Raw genomic sequence first — 13633 nt, 5'->3', positions numbered from 1 at the left:
AAACCAGATCAACACTACGCGAACCATCATTAAACTTTTCCGCGTTCTGAAAATTCAAACAGTAAGGCACATGACTGTGCGACTTTGCTGCCTAACTCCGAGGCTCGTCATCTCTTTTTGGGTCTCATGAACCATCGCGGTGAAATTTCTTGAGCTGGGGAAGGAACGCGGCTGAAGCGCGGGGTCCACCGAAACCTCCGGGCAGTCTGGAGCTCACCACATCCCGGTTGCTAACGTGGCTCTCGGGAATCAGAGCGAAGCGCTGTCCTAGAACACCTCCAGGAAAGAGCCGAAACGCGGGCGGGGTCTTGAGCGCGATTTTCCTTCGCCGCAACCCAGCTCTCTTTGCTACTTCAAGGGCCTCCTGTCGGCTACAGCCATGTTTTCTCAAAGCTCACACGCGCTCACAGGCGACCATCGACCCCTCGACCGCAGCACAAGGCCAGCCAATACAGCACATCTCTAACCTTCTGGCTCCTTCGACAACAACCTTGCTTCCACTTCCGGGACTGAGTATGGCCAATCGTCGTACCCCGTAGCGCAAGACCCACCCTCTTAGCAGGGAGGGCAGCCAATCTAGCTGCTTTTCCGCTTGTGTCGCTTATGCACCGATGCCAATCTTCCCGGGACGTCTTCCTAGTCCCGCCTCTTACCTGTTACGGAAGCCGTCAGGCCGTCTGAGCCCTTTCACCCTAGCATCGCATTTCCTCTCCGACGTGACGTAAGCGATCCCTGCCGCTCTGTGGGGCGGGCCAATGGCGGTGGCGGATACGGCGAGCCAATGGGCGGGAGGCTCTCATGCGGCCGGCGCCCGCCGCAGCCACCGCTGGGTCCTGGAGCCAGAGGCCGCCCGCGACAGAGCGCGATGGACCGAGGGCCCCAGCCGGGGAGGCGCCGCGGCGAAGTCCGCGGCCAGACGCCCCCGCAGTAGCGTCCGCGAGAGAGCCGCGGCCCCGCGTGAGCTTCTGCACGGCGAGGGCGGGCTTGCATCCCGCCGGCCCCGCGCTCGCCGCAGCCTACAGCCCGCGCGCCGACGCCGCCTTCCCGCCCGGGCCGCGCGGCCCGGGAAACGCGGCCGCGGGCTGCATGGGCAGCGCCCGCGCCCCGCCGCCGTTCCGCCGCGGAGCCGCGTCGCCCTCGGAGCCGGGTGAGAGGCGCCGAGGACCTGGGGGTGGTGGTCGGTGCGGGCGTCGGGCGCTCCTGCGGCCTTGCGGCCTGCAGGCCTCCTCTGCTGCCCGACGCCGCGGGTGCCCCGGGGCGGGCCGTGCGCCGCGAGAGGCTGGTCGGTGGGCCGCGGGGGTCCTGCAGGCGGCCATGAGGGGCCGAGGGCGGGCTCCGAGGCGAGCCTCGGGGCGTCCCGGGGACCGGGTGGCCGTGAGAGGCTGAGGAAGGGCTCCGGGGCGGGCCGGGGCCGCCGTGAGGATCGAGGGCGGGCCTTGATCAAGGGGCGATGGTGCGTTGTGGGTCCCGGGACCCTGTGAGGACGACGGCGGGCTCCTTGGGGTCCCTGGGGTCCTCAGTGGCGCGGGGCGCCGACCTCTGACCCTCGGGAGGGGCGCCGTCGCTGGGCTGGTGGTAGTTGTTATTCCCAGCGTCCCTATTATTATCGTGTTTTGAAATGGGAGCAGGCGGCCCTCGGGCTGCGAGCCGAGCCGGAGGGGGCGGGCGAGCCGGGGACCTGGAGCTGCGGGGTGCGGAGGCGCGCAGGCCGGAGTGGGGGCAGGAATGCGGGGCGGCGGGGGGCGTCTGGGGGAGGGGAAGGCGGGACTGGGGGTAGAGTGGGAGGAAAGCGGTGTAGGCGACGGCTGCAGGAGCAGCCTTTGGCCTCAAGGAACAATGTGAGACGTTGCCTGAAATGTTAATTTCCGTTCCTCATTTCATCATCCCCTGGCAAGGCGGTAGCTGCGAGTGTGTGTGTGTGTGTGTATGTATGTGTGTGTGTGCGCGCGCCCGCCCGCTGTGTGTGTGTGTGTGTGTGTGTGTGTGTGTGTGTGTACGTGTGTGCAGGGTTGGCCCTGCCACATGGATCCAGCCCCCTCACGGACGGATATGCGGTTCAGTTCCTATGTACGTGGTTTGGTGTGGAGTCTAATTTTTTTTCTGTCGAGGCCTTGTCTTAATCTGGTGTGCTCCAGTAGGGTTTTCTGTTTTTGTTATGTTTCTGGAAAGCCAGTCTAGCATAACCGCTTACAGGGCTTTGGAAGACTGGTGAAGGTTAAGCTGGTTCGCAAGTAAGGCTGTATGCTCAGAAATCTGGTTACATGTGTACGGTGCATGAGTTTCATGGTAGTTTCTGTAGTCATGAGAAGTTTTACACCCACTTGGGAAAACTGGTTAGTTTTACAAATTTTCCGATAGGAAAATCAGGTTTTGTACCTATTTGGTGAGTTTTCCATGGTCCTGTAAACACTATCCTCAGCGTTCCATTCCACTGAATAAAAGTGCACAGTTGTAGGTAAAATCTTGTTTAGGCTATTGGGTCGTTTATGGGGAATGAGGAGACAACTCAGCAAAGACTGTAGATGAGAATGGGTTGTGGGAAAAGCTCTGGAAACAGTGTTCGGTGTGTGCGATCCTAGTCGGTGGTGTACTTCGTTCGGATCGTTCCATGGTAGTCTGAGAATGGTACTTGTTGCCCCGAGATCTGTATTTTATTTATTTATTTTCTTTCTTTCTTTCTTTCTTTCTTTCTTTCTTTCTTTCTTTCTTTCTTTCAACACTGGCTGCTTTGAAGACCTAGAGTTGTGTTTGTGTCTTTTGAAATGATTGTACAAACACTTCGATGTCACTTTGCAGCTTTACTTAAAACGGAAAAATGCCTTGCTTAACTTTGATTGTGACCCTTGAATTGGATCTCCATATAGCTGGTGTTTCCTCCCCCACAGTCCATTCAGCTGTTCCCCTTTCTGTAGTTTCACGCTTAAGAGCAGGATCTCATGTGATAGGCTGGCCATCCTGAATGGAATGGGATGGGAGGGAACAAAGGCCAAGTTGCTATGACATTTTTCTCTTCTTTGTGCTTGCCTGGTGCATTCCTTGAAAAGCAACCCAAAAGATACTGCTAAATTTGACCTTAGCTTGATTCTTTCAGGAGTGTTCTTTTTCTTGTCTTCTCTTTGTCTTGCTGTGGTAAACAATATGCAACAAAATTTATCAGAAGTTCCCTGAAAGTGTCACCTAGTTTAGATTTCCTCACTTACTGGTCAAACTTTGTACCAGCCTTTGAACTTGCATTTTTCTGTTAGATGCTTTTCTCTAGATTAACCATGTTAATCATGCACCTTCAGAACCTTTCATCTCACTCAAACAGATGGGCTACGATGACTAGTGGCTGTCATGTTAGCTATAATTACAGTGTTGTTCAGTGACAAGAACAACTTTCTACAAATAGAGTTAAAGAAACTATGCTGTATGTATTTAAGAATATTTTTTTCTAGAAGCTTTGTGTGTGTGCCTTGGATATCTAAGTTCCTCAAATATAAGAGGAGTGTTGTTTTGCATATTGGCAGTGAGCCCATCATCAATTAAATAACATAATTAGAAAGCATCAGTAAATGCTGGTTCACAGAATAATCTGCATTTGTTGCCACAATAAGTGTTTTGATCTGTCTATTACTCTATGTGTGTCCCTTCATCCATCAAATGGCAAGTGTAATGGGCGAGCTTCTCGTCATAGGGAGGAGACTTGCTAGCTAATCGGTGAAAATGGTGCTGCTTGCATGCTGGGGCGGTTTATCCCTGCTGGCTAGGCAGTGCTCTGAGACTGAGCATGGCCCTTATGATAACTTTAAACAAAAGTCGAATGAACTCACATCACTAGGAGTTATTGTCTTGAAATGTTTTCAGTATGTGTTCTCATTTGAATTTCAAATGGAATTTCTGTCCAATTCAGCTTTCTCAGTCTTGTCTTAGAGCTATATGAAAGAGGATGTCGGTCCTCAGCTCCGGGACTCAGGCAGTTGGATAATTGGCATGGGATACCTTGTAGACTTAGAAAATGATTGCTTTAATGACTACTTCATTAATTCCTGTAGATAGTTTTATTCTTAAGTGGCTTGTTTGTTTGGTGGATATTTGTGGTACCTTTTAAGCTAGACTACAATTAAGCTTTGTATTTAAATGTCTCGTTTTGCTATTGTGTATTTTTTAAATTATCATTTAATTATCCTTTTCAGTTTTTCTTGTAGTTAATTTTTAAACCCACCAAAGCCATCTCTCTGACAGTCTCAAGTAGCCCACACTAGCCTTGAACTTGGATGCAGCAGAAGATAGCCTGGAATTCTGGTTCTCCCATCACTACCAATGCTAGTATGTTAGGCATGTGCTAACACTTGGCTTCCTGAACACCCAGCCCCCTCAGACAGTATTAAAAAAGTATGATAGCGATACAAACACCGATTTTTATGATAAACATCAAAATGACTCTTGTCAGCTGGTGCATTCTTACAAAACCAGGGCTTGGGGGGGGGGGGGGATGTCAGGAGAATCAGGAGTTCCAGGTCGTGGTTGTCTACATAGCAAGTTACAGGCTATGTGAACTCAAGAGTTTGTCTTAGAAAAGGAAAACTAGGTCTGGTGAGATGGCTCATCCTGTAAAGTGCTTGCTGCCAACCTTGATGACCTGACTTTGATCCCCAACCCTGCCCAGTGACTGACCTGATCCCTCAAGTTGTCCTTGGACTTTGCCTGCTTTCTGTGGCCACAAGAGAGATAGGACGTGTTAAAAAAAAAACAAACCCAAAAACAAACCCCAAAACTCACCCCCCCCCCCAAACAAACAAACCCACCAGCAGCAAAATAGATCCAGCCAACTTTGACTCTGTGACTGCAAGCTCGAGTTGAGAGTCTGTTAAGGATAGGGACAGTGACTCTGTGACTCAAGCTAGCGTTGAGAGTCTGGTAAGAATAGGGACCGTGCCTTTTGACTTCTAGATTGGATACCAGGCTTGGACTGCCATTCCCTGTGCTGCCATTCCCTGTGCTGCCTGCCATTCCCTGTGCTTGTCTGCTGATAAGGAAGCGCTACTGCAGTCTCAGACTGTACAGCCCCAGACTGCCCTCTCCTTTGTGTCCGTCCAGTTCCTCATAATGAGATTTCTTTCTTCCTTTTTTCTTTTCTTTTTCTTAATAAAAATGATTCATTTATTATTTTATGTGCATTGGTGTTTTGCCTGCATGCATGAGACAGTTGTGAGCTGTCTCTGGGTTTGAGAATTGAACCCTGATCGTCTAGAAGAGCAGCCTGTGTACTTTACTGCTCAGCTCTCTTTCCAGTCCTCTTTTCTTTTCTCTTTCTCCTTCCCCTCCCTCCCCACCCCCTCTCTTTTTTTATTCTCTAGTCTTCTCTTGTTTTGTCTTCTCTTCCCTGACAAGGACTTGAATATATCCATACTGTGTAGTCTGTGTAGCAGAGAATAACCTTGAATTTCTGATCTTCCTACTTGCAGGGTAACTAGGGTGACTGTTATACGCTGCCACACCCTGTTTATTCCCGGGCTGTTTGCAAGCTATGGATGCAGCTTCTTCCTGATTGAGATCCCTAGCCCCTCCCACTCTAGCACTCCCTTTAAAAAAGAAAAACAAAACAAAACAAAACAAACAAAAAACCCAAAAAACCAGAGTTCCCCTCTTCCCCTACTGCATTTCTCTGTGTAGCCTTGGCTGTCCTGGAACTTGTCCAGGCTGGACTCAAACCGGGATTAAAGGCATGTGCTGCCACCGCTCAGCTAGACACTCTTACCTTGATAGCCCAAGCTGGGCTTGAACTGACTGTATAACCAAGGACTACCTTTTTTTTTTTTTTTTTGGAGCTGGGGACCGAACCCAGGGCTTTGCGGTTGCTAGGCAAGCGCTCTACCACTGAGCTAAATCCCCAACCCCGAGGACTACCTTTTTATTTTGTAAATTAAATTTATTTATTTGTGTAGTAGCCAAGGATCCTTGAATCCCCTGGATCCTTCTGTCTCATCTACTCAAGTGGGGAGATGCTAGTTCTGGTCCTTACTGAAACTTCTTAATCAGTCCTCCTGAGGAAAGTATCCCCCTCCCACTTTGTTGTAGCCCCATAGAATGTAACACGATAAACTTGATCAGTTATGTAGTACTTAGATTGATGTGTTGCCCCTGTTTTTTCCCCAACTCCAGAGATAAGGTTGTATGCTTTAATGAAGCGAGGGACTGCATGACCTTACTGGTAACATTGGCCTAGCCCTGAGTGTTAGAGACAGTAACAGAATTGGTTCAAGAAGTTGTGGAATTGTTTAAAGCAATAGTTTTCAACCCATAACCCCTTTGGAGGTTGATTTCATAGGAGTGGCCTAAGACCATCAGAAATCAGGTTTTTACATTGTATTAATAACAGCAGAGTTACAGTTAGGAAGTATGAACAAAAATAATTTTATGGTTGGGGTTCAGCACAACATGAGGACTGTATTACAGGTCAGGATTAAGAAGGTTGAGAACGACCGCTCTAGATTGTACGTGTGGGAGTGTATGAGTAACTCTGATCTGGAGATTGACTGACCAGACAGTCTGCCATGTGCTCTTCCCCATTTGTCTCCATACAGATTTGACTTTGTAGCGTGTTTAGCTGAGGATCAGGGCCTGGCTTGCACGGTCGGTGTGGAATGAGAGAGATACTCAGGGGGAAGACGAGTTAGTTGTTTTGGAGGGAAATATACCAAAGCAGTATTCTTCTGTCTCCCCTTGTAGCCTTAGGTTTTCTTTCTTTCTGAAACGTGGTCTCATCTAGCTCAGGGTAGCCCCTGTTCCTGATCCTCGAGTTATGGAATGTTGGGGTTACAGGAGTACTCTGCCTTCAGTCAGTCTCTGTGTGTATATGTTGTTATCTGTTTGTCTCACTCTCTCTATATAAAATTAACAACCCACTTTTATTATCTGCATGTGCTTGTTTGCCTGCATGTATGTAAGCGTACTTCCTGACATTGCTGAGGCCCGTGGAGGTCAGAAGGAGGTGTCATGGCCTATTTTTGGGAACTAAAGTTATGGACAGTTACAAGCCACCACATGGATACTGGGAACTGAACTTGGGTCAGTAAGAGCCACCATTCCAGCTCCCGGCACATAGTCTTGTTTCCTAAGTTTTAGTTTTAATTTTTGGCCGTGATGTGGCTCTGAGGTCTGTCACCTGTCTACCATGCTTGAGGCATTGATTCCGACTGCTCCATATATTATGGTGGGAGAATGTTTAATGTTTTAATGTTTTACGTCTGTTCTACCCACCCATCCATCTGTCCATCTATCCGAGACGGTTTTCTTTATGCAGCTCTCCCTGGCTGACCCGGAACTCAGACTCACCTACCTCTGCCTCCCTCCCCAGCACAGGGATTAAGAGGTGTGTGCCACCACCACCCAGTGGCAAGGTTTTTATTTTTTATTTATTTATTTATTTTTTTTGGTTCTTCTTTTCGGAGCTGGGGACCGAACCCAGGGCCTTGCGCTTCCTAGGTAAGCGCTCTACCACTGAGGTAAATCCCCAGCCCCAAGGTTTTTATTTTTATTTTTAAAATTTTTACTATTTAAGATCTTGTTTCTGTATAATTAGGCTGATCTCAAACTTGTGATTGTCTTGCCACAGCTTTCTGAATGCTTGCGTTACAGATGTGTACTAAGACAGGGTAGAAGTTTGTTTTTTTTTTTTTTTTTTTTTTTTTTTTTTGGTTCTTTTTTTCAGAGCTGGGGACCGAACCCAGGGCCTTGCGCTTCCTAGGTAAGCGCTGAAGTTTGTTTTTGAGAAGAAAATTATGTTTGGGAGTTCTTGGTTTTGGTAAATGGGCTGGGTTTGTTTAGTTTAATCATTTGGGTGATGGAGAAAGGATCAGTTGGCTGTGGTTTGAACTATTTAGACAAAATTCTAGATTTGAGAAACCTACAGTTCTATATAGCTGGTTCTGTGAGTAAAGAATTAAGTGAATTTTTTAGTATAAACATCTATCTGTGAGATTGCTTAGGAGCTGAAAATCTTGTGGACAATCAAGGCCACTCTATTCTTCCAAGCTCCAGGCAGTGGTGCTCCAAAATAGGGATCTTTTTGGGAACAGGTGATGTTTCAAAGACATTGCCTTCATTGGCTGCCTAAGGCCAAACCTTAAAGCTTCTAGTCTTGTCCTGGCATGATGGTGGTAAATTATTATCTTGAAAATCTGTAGGCACTCCTTTTCCATTTGTAAAGTAATCACACACATCTGTTTATGGTAGAAAAAGTTTTTATTTAAGAAAACAAAACCATTAACATTTTGACCATTTAGATAATGTTTTTAAACCTCAAGGTTAAGTAAGTGCAAAAAATAGTTTCCCTCACTGCTAGCTTAAATTTGGAACATGCTCTTGGCTTGAGTATAGCTTAGAGGTGGCTACCTGGTCTCCTCGTGGCTATGGGTTCCGTCCTCTGTACTCCACAGTTCCTCCCATCAAGGTAATGCTAGGAAAGGGTGAAATCGAAATTTAATTTGTAAATGTTTAAGAGCTGTGATAGCAGATTGTCATCTAAAATACACCAACCATCTGGGTTTTTTCCCTCTCCTAAAACAAGAGAAATACTGGGAAAGTTTGTCGTTTATTCTTAGCAAGTTGTTAATATTGGAGTTTGGAGTGGTGGCCCAATAGTTAAGGAAGGGCCTTGACTGTTCTCACAGAGGACTCACTTTCCTTTCTCAACACCCACCTGGTGGTTCACAAGCATCCTTAACTCCAGTGTCAGGAGATTGCCTCACAGGGCACCAGACACATACACAAAAATTAAAAATAAATTGACTTAAAAAGAGTTAGGCTGGATGCACACCTTTAATTACAGGGCTTGGGAACCAGAGCTAGGTGGATCTCTGAGTTAGAAGCCAGCCTTACAGAGTGAGATCCAGGACAGCCACAGTTACCTGCAGAGAAACACTGTCTCAACCCCCCCCCCCCCCAAAAAAAAAAAAAAGAAAAGAAAAGAAAGAAAAAAATAAGTTGTAGTTTTCCACTGCCTTTCTGAGTAGCCTAGGTCCTTGTACATGCCACACAAGGGCTCTACCACTTAGTTGCACCCCCAGCCCTCTTCACCATGTTTCTGAGTGTGGTTTGTACATCCTGTAGAACAGGAAATAAGACCTACAAAAACGAACGCCAAAGCAACATTTTTGAAAGAATTAACTTAAGAAACTTATCACTGGCAGTGAAAACACTAGCTGCTCTTGCAGAGGACCATGTTTGATTCCAGCACTCACACAGTGGCTCACAGCTGTCATCCAGTTCAAGAGGACCTGATGCCTTCTCTAGTCTCTCCACAGATGTGTGTCAGGGTATCAGGCACCCACTTGGTACACAGAGGCTCATGCAGAAAACATTCTGCCATATATATGCGCCATGTATGTGTGTGTGTGTGTGTGTGTGTGTGTGTGTGTGTGTATGATTTATATTCTGTGTGTCCATTTGCACACCGGAAGAGGGTTTCAGATCCGTAGCACTACAGTTATGACAGTTGGGAGTAGCCACCATGGGGTACTGGTAGTTTAACTCAGGACCTCTGGAAGAATAGCTACTACTATTAATGCATGAGGAGTCACTCGGATGGCTGGCTCCTTGCTCTGCACATCTTAGCCAGCCATCCTAGTGACTTCTTAGACAACCTTTCTGTTGGTTACATAGAAGAAACTTGAACTTGTAGGAGGCCGACAAATTAGTGATAACTTGCATTGTTACACCATAAGCTCAAGATTGACTCAGATTGTACATTTTTAGATTTTGGGGGATCATGTTTTCTTCCCCTACCCCCTGTTTTTGGTGTGTAGTGTGGGAAGTGGTTTAAGACAGGGTCTGACTGGCTTGGAACTTGTTTTGTAGATTAGGCTGGCCTTGAACTCACGGATCTGCTTGCCTCTGTCTCCTGCCCTTCAGAGCTCAGTGACTGTGCCAGTGCTGTGCTTTTTGTTGCTGTGGTTCTGGGCCAGCGGTCTGAAGTGTGTGTGTGTGTGTGTGTGTGCACGCGCGCGCGCGTGTGTGCAGATGATAGAGTCATCTTCCATGTGTGCTGGGGTTGGAGTCAGGTCCTCTGGAAGAAAATTCGTGTGTGTTCCTAAACGTGCTCAGTCATCTCTCTAGCACCCTTTCCAAAAATTTTGGGACATTAAAAAAATTTGGGGGGGGGGGCAGAAAATTTTTTTTTTTTTCCGGAGCTGGGGACCGAACCCAGGGCCTTGCGCTTCCTAGGTAAGCGCTCTACCACTGAGCTAAATCCCCAACCCCGTAAATGTTTTTTTAAAAGATAAAGATTGGGTAATTTTGGGGCCAGAGCTTGGCTTTTGCAGTTCTGTCTCCTGTCTTGTGTCCTGACAGTGGGGTTACAAGACCTCACTCAGCATGGCCTGCACTTCTAGACCTCACTCAGCGTTTTCCTTCCTTTCCTTCTTTCCTTCTTTCCTTCTTTCCTTCTTTCTTTCTTTCTTTCTTTCTTTCTTTCTTTCTTTCTTTCTTTCTTTCATGTATGTGTTATGTGTGGTGTATATGTATCACAGCACGTGTGTGAACTTCAGAGGAACTTGTGGGTCCTGGGGATTGATACTTAGGGCTTGATGGCAAGCACCTCTGTCCATTTGAGTCATCTCATTAGCCCTTGGTGTGAAATGTCCCTTACAGTTTAATTAGTTTAGACAGAAGTAACATTAATGAGATTACTTGTAGAGAGCAGTTATCCTGCTTCTAGTAAACATGCACACTCCTTCCCCTTCTCAGGGGTGGGAGTGGACACTAGGCAAGGGCTCTACTGCACTTCTTAGCGACTCACGTCTTCAGCTGTGCTGCCTACCTCCTCCTTTGGCTTGTTTTTGGGCCCTGACTGTTCTGAAACTGTAGACCAGGTTGGCCTCAAACTCACTGCCTGTCTCACTTTCCAGACTGCTGTGACTAAAGGCATGTGCCATCACTTAGCTGTAAAAAGATTTTTTGGGGGGATGGTGCTAATGTTGTGTTGAACTTTGCATTCTGGGTAAGCATTTTACTCCTGATCTGCACTGCCCCAGTCCTGTTTTTCCCCGTCCCCATTTATTTGTGTGTTGAAGCGTTGTCTCTGCCAGACTGGCCTCTGTGCAATTGTTGATGACTCTGAACTCTTTGCTCCTCCTGCCTATCCCCACCTCTCTCCTGCTGGTTTTATAGGTGCTCACCACTGTGCCTAGTTTATGCACACTGGAAATATGACCTAGGGCCTCATGCACGCTAGGAAAGCACTTGTCTAGCTGGTGAATTAAGAATTAAGCTACATTCCAGCCCCACTTACACTTTGTTTTTTTGGAGACAGTCGTCTTCTACATATTCCTGGCTGCCCTGGAACTCACTGTGTAGACCAGGCTACCCTCAAACTCGCAGAGATTTGTCCTCCTTAAGGAAGAAAAGGTTTACTTTATCCTATGGAGGCTGCTAAAGAATGGCATAGCGGCAGGAGATTATGTCCACACACAGTGAGCAGAAAGGAAACAGTAGGAAGTGGGGGAATGAGATTATAGATTCTGAAAGTCAGTCCTTAGTGACACACTTGCTTCCTCCAGCAAGGTTAGACCTAAAGGTTCCATAACCTCCCCAAACACCGTGACCAACTGAGAACGAGTGTTCCAATTCATGCGCCTGTGAAAGACACTTAAATCACCACAAGGCCCATTGCTTCACTAGTCTGATAGTGAAAATGTCTCTAGGATACATTCATTTCTGTCTGATGGTTTACAGTCCTCCATCCTATAAGCCGGCTGTAGCATGTCTGCAGCCCTGATCTCTGTCCTGGTCACTTCATTACTATGTGTATATGCACTTGTGTGAGTGCATGGATGGTGAGGTCAGAGTTGAGAGTCAGTTCTCTCCTCCTGCAGTAGGTTCTGGGGTCAACTAAGGTAAAGGTCATCAGGTTTAGCAAACACTTTTTTTTTTTTTTTTCGGAGCTGGGGGACCGAACCCAGGGCCTTGCGCTTGCTAGGCAAGCGCTCTACCACTGAGCTAAATCCCCAACCCCTAGCAAACACTTTTTGCGTGAGCTACTCTTCGACACTTGATTTTGGACCCAGCTGGATACTTTCCCACGTTGTCCTCTACAACTGATGAGCAACCTCGATTTCGTATTCAACTTAAGGTGAAGGATCGAGGTGCTCTCCGCTCCTGCCTGCTGAATGCCACATTGACTCTGCTTCCAGTAAGGGCTGGGGTAGCTCTGGTTTCCTGTGGTTTACGTTCTGGAGGGAGAAGTGGGCAGCTACTCCAGAAGAGGAAACAATGCTGGGGAGAGGGACAGGTGGAGGTCAGACAGGGCCTCACACATATTTGAGGAGAGCTGTTCTATGCAGCCAAGACGGTGGGTAGACTTGTGTTTGCTCTGAAGGTTCTACTATGTCAGTACAAAATGTAAGCCAAGACAGTAGAGAGGGCGCTAGAGACTGAGGCCCTAGAAAGGAGAGTATAGGTAGAGGCCCTGTGTGTTCAGACATGGGTGAAGTCGCCTAGGGTTTAATTTTATTTTCTGCTTCCTGTATTATCTATTTGCGTCAGTACATAGGTAATTTTTAATTCATATTTACTTGAAAGAGATTGGTCTTTGAAAGTCTGCCTTTACAAAAGCTTCTATAAGTCTGAGAAAATGGTAATACATGGCAGAACATAATAGTTTATGTAAGAAACATTTAATACATTTAACCTAGACCGGATTTAATAGTGAGCCAACGGCATGTGCTGCTGCCACGTGCAACTAAGTAAGGGCTTTGAAACAAGCTGTGGCTCACTGGGACTGTTGACTCCTCAGTGACTGCTGGGCCCAGGATGACTCAGCCCCGAAGGCGGGGAGGCCGGAGAAACAGCAGCATACATTGTATGTTACTTTTTAATCTTGTTTGTTTGTTTATTTATATACATACATACATACATATATATATTTATAATTATATATATTTGAGACAGTCCCTACCTTGTAGCCCTGTCTGTCCTGGGCCACTTTGTAGACCAGACTTGCCTAGAACTCACAGAGATCTGCCTGCTTCTTTCTCTGGAGTGCTGGGGTTTAAGGTATGAGCCATTATGCCAGGTCAGCAGTATATATTTTATTTTAAAAAGATAACATTTATTTATTTATTTATTTATTTATTTATTTTTCTATTCTTTTTTTCGGAGCTGGGGACCGAACCCAGGGCCTTGCGCTTGCTAGGCAAGCGCTCTACCACTGAGCCAAATCCCCAGCCCCAACATTTATTTTACCTTATGAGTTTGAAGGTTTTTCCTGCATGTATGACTGTGTGTACCTGGTGTCCAAGGAGGTCCGAAAAGGATATTGGATTCCATGATACTGGACTTAGCGGTGGCAGCCAGCCTCTTGTGGGTGCTGAAAACCGAACTCGGGGTCCTCTGCAAGAGTAGCAAATGTTAACTGCTGAGCCAGTTTAAACATCTTAAAATGTAACGGTTTTTTTTGGAGTAGTCCGAGGAATACTTTGAGACTTTAAGAGGGCACTCCTCTAAATATGGCAGCTGGACAGTGCTGTGGGTGCCAGCTGCTCTTGGAGGGGCTGGGGGATGCACTCAGTTCTTTCTTTATTTTTATGTAAAGCCTTTTCAGAACTGTTTGCCTTTTTCAACAATGCCACATCTTACTTTTTCCCCCAGAGAG

The 13633-nt window shown here is 46.9% G+C and overlaps 1 protein-coding gene across 14 annotated transcripts in view; it reads left to right on the top strand.

The window, feature by feature from the left end:
- The first annotated feature begins 811 nt into the window (after positions 1–811).
- Ankrd11 (ankyrin repeat domain 11) overlaps positions 812–13633 on the top strand; it is a 158658-nt gene continuing 145836 nt past the window's right edge. For 13 of the 14 annotated variants that reach the window (XM_087594976.1, XM_087594988.1, XM_087594984.1 and 10 more), the window contains exon 1: positions 842–1147. The gene's annotated coding sequence lies outside the window, so the exon portion shown is untranslated. Of the gene's footprint in view, positions 1148–13633 lie in introns of all 14 variants that reach the window. The other variant, NM_001374009.1, reaches the window with a different exon arrangement.

This window comes from Rattus norvegicus, chromosome 19 (genome assembly GCF_021556685.1).
Source record: "Rattus norvegicus strain SHRSP/BbbUtx chromosome 19, alternate assembly SHRSP_T2T, whole genome shotgun sequence".
NCBI lineage: Eukaryota > Metazoa > Chordata > Mammalia > Rodentia > Muridae > Rattus > Rattus norvegicus.
This window is presented reverse-complemented; position numbering and strand designations above follow the sequence as displayed.